This window comes from Macadamia integrifolia, chromosome 5 (genome assembly GCF_013358625.1).
Source record: "Macadamia integrifolia cultivar HAES 741 chromosome 5, SCU_Mint_v3, whole genome shotgun sequence".
In the NCBI taxonomy this organism is placed as follows: domain Eukaryota; kingdom Viridiplantae; phylum Streptophyta; class Magnoliopsida; order Proteales; family Proteaceae; genus Macadamia; species Macadamia integrifolia.
The window spans coordinates 8,673,931-8,679,011 of record NC_056561.1 but is presented as its reverse complement, the minus strand read 5'-3'; positions in this window follow the sequence as shown (position 1 = coordinate 8,679,011).

The window sequence follows — 5,081 nt, the reverse complement described above, 5'->3', positions numbered from 1 at the left end:
GAAAATATATATTAAAAAAAAATTTGTGCCAAATAAATTCCAGCCCATGTAATTTTTCAATCCAAATTTGCCAACTATGAGATATTCCATCATGAAAAATATGAAAACAACTAAATATGTTATAAAGTTTATATGAGAAGGCTGGACATTCTGCCAGACTGTCCAGACATGTGTGTCTCTCTCTCCGCAAATGCTCTCCATTGGTGCACGCCGCCCACTCACTTGCATGAGACTGGCCAATGGGCTGGCTGGCCGGGGAGAGATAGGGGATTCTTTTCCATGGGGTGGGAAGAGAGACAATCACGCTGGGCACGCTGTCTCCCATAACCTAATGTCACCAAACAAGCCATTGGATTGATACGACAGTGAACGTTTCTTGCATAATCAATATACATACTTGGCTGGGCCAGGCAGATTCCAACTATATAATTAAAGGCCGGAATGAATTTTAAGGCCCATGCCCATCTTCAGTCAAAAAATGGATCTGGGAAATCCTAAGTTAACCAACTAAAGGCCCATTGGGCCGACCTAAGGCCTCAAGAGAAACCCGAACATGATGAAGTTAATTTAGTGGGATTAGATTTGTGTTACATGCACAACACACAAATGAATATCCTTCGATTTCTCTGTTTAAACATTGTGGGACATGAATGGGTCTTCAACATAATCAAACTAGGTGCAAACTCTAAGCAGGTTAAGAATGAACCAAGCAAATAAGAGGCTCTAGTGGATTTGATTTTATAATCTGCCATCTAGTCCACGTTTGCACATCCCTTGAGACAAGAGTGTTTTTTTTTTCTTGCTAGCAACGGGTATCCGAATTTCAGGCTTTGGCTAGACTAGTCCTGTGGGTCCATACTGACTCCACAACCTCATGGACCAAATTTCGGTGAAAGTCGAAAGCAATGAAGAACACTAAACAACCCGTGTGAGTGGCCCCCAAATGGTAAGAGGAGTCGAACTTAGAACCACACGTTTTTTGAGGCGAAGGTCCCTTGCCAACTCGGCTACCCCTTGGGGTTCCATTGAGACAAGTGTAATTGCCCTAATCTGATTCTATTCAAGAATACATTTGTCCTACATAGTTACATACTCTCTCTCTCTCTCTCTCTCTCTCTCTCTCTCTCTCACACACACAAACACACACACACACACACACACACAGGTATGATCACTGAAATGCAAATAGAATTTTTATTTTGGATGTAGTGAGACATTAGGAATAGAATTTCAAAGATCACCTTTGAATTGAACTTTCTCTTTACTGTCACAAATTCTTTGGCTGAGGATTAGTTAAATATCATATAATTAATCATGTCATGTAAATGTCACATTGTAAAGGTAGATCTTATAAAGACAATAACATGTAGAATTTAGACTAGAAAGTCTTAATGGATGAGCTTAATTTTATAAAATAATATGGTAATTAGAGGAAAAATATGTTATACCAAAATGTCTATCTATAAATAATTTAAATTCATATATACTATTTGATTATATTGTGGTAATATTATCTCTCTAGTAAATAGCAATCACAAGAAGGAGGTATTCTACCAATAGAAATAGAAAAGTTTTCAAAAGATTGTTTTATTAGCAAAAAGAAACTCCCTTTTGGATTTCTTGAACAAAATATTTCTTTCTAATAAATATAAAAATAAAATAGTATGATCACCAGGGGCAACCTTCCTTTGTTTTAAATTCCTTTTTCTTGTTTAGTTTCAAAATTAGGATAGTCTTTCATTTATAAGAGGAAGTTACTTCGCATGAAGTGTATCTCAAAAAAAGAAGAGGGGAAGGGAGGTGGATCACCTGGAAACCAAAAAAAATTAAAAATCCTTCAAGCCAAAATAAAAAAGGATACAAGAAGTGACCTCCCCACCTTACACTGAATCTAGTACAAATTTGCAATAAATTGAAGTCTGAATGTTCAAATGTACTCTAACCACTTTATATGGGATACTAAAAGAATTAGTAGTCACAATAATTTGGTAGAAAGTATGAGTTTATTATTAATTGTTATCAAATTGGATATTACAAACAAAAGAAATCTAGTGATAGTAAAAGATGAATATGGTATTACATTCATTTTTGTGAGTCATTATAAATTGCTACTTTAGATAATGTAGTAGGGCTCCCCATTGTTTATAGCAAAAGTGTCAATTGAAAACTAAAACTCCTTCACTTGTGGCTGCTCTAAGAACTGTGGAGTGTGTGTATCACAATCACTAGAGAGGAAAGAAGCTTAAGATCTTTCCCTGCAATCAAATCAAGTTCTCATCTTTTACATTTTTTTCTTCTGATTATGACATTTCTTATCTAATGTTTTAGTATCATTCCCCCTAAAAAAATGGTAGACTCTCTTACGATTATTCCTTCGATTACACGCATATGATATATGTAATCCCAATTTTTACGGACTACCGTCAATTTTATATTCTTATAATTCGAGTTCTAATACAAAAAATGTGATTGGGTAGGAAAGAGTAAGCATTCACTAGCTTTTGTCTACTAATCATATCATTCCCTTGAGTAATGCTTAAGGATTTCATATTTTCCTCCTTAATGTTTCTTTGGAGAGTCATTGTTCATTGTCAATTATATATGGGATGCACTCAGTCAAGTCTGATTGCGACAAATCATTGCAATATTCTTAGTCTCACGACTTCTTTGCCCTAATCAACACTTGTGCCGAAAGAAATGGTCGCCTTTAGAACTGATTTCAACAGTAATTTTAAGCAGTCTAGAATTTTAACATGTATGGAATTTCTTCCATTACATGCCTAATAGAATTTTAAAATTTTTACCGATTCATTGATACATCATGTAAATGCTAATGATCAAGAAACAAGCCAAAAATCAGTTTTTAATGGAAAACTAGATTAATATTGGTTAAACAAAAGAAAGGAAAGGATCAAACAAGCCATTCTTACCTTAATATCAACTAATCAGCTAGTTGAAGCATTTGAACCAAATATTAGTCTTTCTGGGAGTTTATCAAACAGCACACATCATCTAATGGAGTTAACTATTTGGTCCAGCTCTTGATACATAAAATAATATTGCAACTTTCTTGATCAAGAAATCTTCTAAGTATTTTTTTTTTTTTTGGTGGGGGTAGGGGTGAGGAAGAGAGAAGACCTACCCAAATCGGAAAGGACAAAGGGGGAAAATTATTTCCTTTATAATTCCTAAAGCTACCAAACATCATCAACCAAGAATTCAACTTTGAAATATCTCTTTCTAGTATGAAATAATATTATCCCTTAAATATTTCTGTATATATATATATATAGATATAGTAACAAGTTGTGCAACCAAAATTGTAACTGATTAAGGTGAGGGAAAGCCAATAAAGAGCCCTCATTAATATTGCATACACCATATAAAGGTGTTACAATTCCATCAAGGTTAGTATAAAAAAAAAAACATTCCAAGGAATCCTTGTCAACTAGGATTTCCATATCCCTGTCTTGTACCTAATACCAAAAAACACTTAAAAACACTTAAGTAAGTTGCACTCAAGGACCATATATCTCCTAGTTTCTTCAGTTTCCATAACCTCATAACCTTCACCATGAACTTCATAAAGGGTGGGCAAGTAATTAAGGAAATATATATATATATATATTTATATGTGTGTGTGTGTGTGTGTGTGTAATGTCCCAAGAAGCGAACTTTAGTTTGAAATAAACTTATTTTCTTTGCAGAAACAACAAGTCCTGCTTGACGAATAATAGAGAAGAAAAGATTTAGATGTTTCCAATGCTGGGAAATGTCCTAGGAGTATATAAGGACATCATCAATATACACAATTATAAACTGTGAATATTGATTAAAGATCTGATTCATAATATTTTGAAATTCAAAGAAAGCATTTTTTAGACCAAAAGGCATAACATTCCATTCGTATTGGCTGAATGGGACAACAAAAACTGCCTTATACCTATCGTTCTCTACTATTTGAATTTACCAGTATCCGGATTTCATATCAAACTTAGAAAATATGCTGGAGACATATAATCTGTTGAGAAGATCCCTCTTATTAGGGATAGGATACCGGATCTACTTAAGAACCTTATTTAATGGTTTGTAGTTGATAACAAGTCTGGGTGCACCTCTTTCAATTTCAGCATTATTATTTACATAAAATGCAGTGCAGCTCCAGGGAGATTTACTTGGTCTGATAAGACCTTTAACAAGGAGTTTAGAAATCTCCTTCTGACACGTTTCCCTTAAATGATCAGGCATTTGAGCTGCCCGAGCTTTTGTGGGAATTTGTCTCTCGCAAAAGTTATATTCGTATGGAAGATTAACAATATGTGTTTTCCTAGACCAAAATGCAGTAGGGATGTCTGAACAAACTTCCTTTACAAGTTGAACTTAAAAGTTTTTAACTCAAACTTGAAAAGTAGGATCATCAATTTTTTGTTGTATGCGCTTCTATTGGATTTCTAATAACAAAGAGCATATGAATTTCTCTTTGGACTGAATTTGAGTCCAACTTTCATTCACCATATGAACCTTTGGGGGTTCGATGAAATGAAAAGTTATAAGGTGATTATTAGCCACCGAATGAAGACCGATTGTGTCGATTTGTAAAGGATACAATTGGGATAAGAATGGAGTGCCTAGAAGAACGAACTGAGAAAGTCCTTTGACCATAATAAATGACGTCTTTAGATATTGTCCATTATTGTAGATAGAAGCAGATGGGAGCTTGTACTCAACCTGCATCCTATATCCTATATCCGTCACCTGTAATTAACTTTTGAGTGGTCTTCTCAAAGTATTGCGAAGGTATGAGTCCTTCGATAATACAATTAATGTCAGCGCCTGAATCAATTAAGGCGATGGTTTTTAGGCTAAACTCTCGATTTACTACGATGTCAATCACAACATGCCATCGATGAGTTTTAATCTGTTGAATAGTGAGGACTTAAGCGTCTTCAGAAGAAACTGCAGCAGGAATTGCGGAGGTACTAGCTACTATATTTTGAGTTGCTAGTAGACCCTTGAAGGAAGCTTCTTCTTCAGAGTCATGCTCAATCAGTTGTTGTTCATTATAAAGTTCAAGAGTCTGA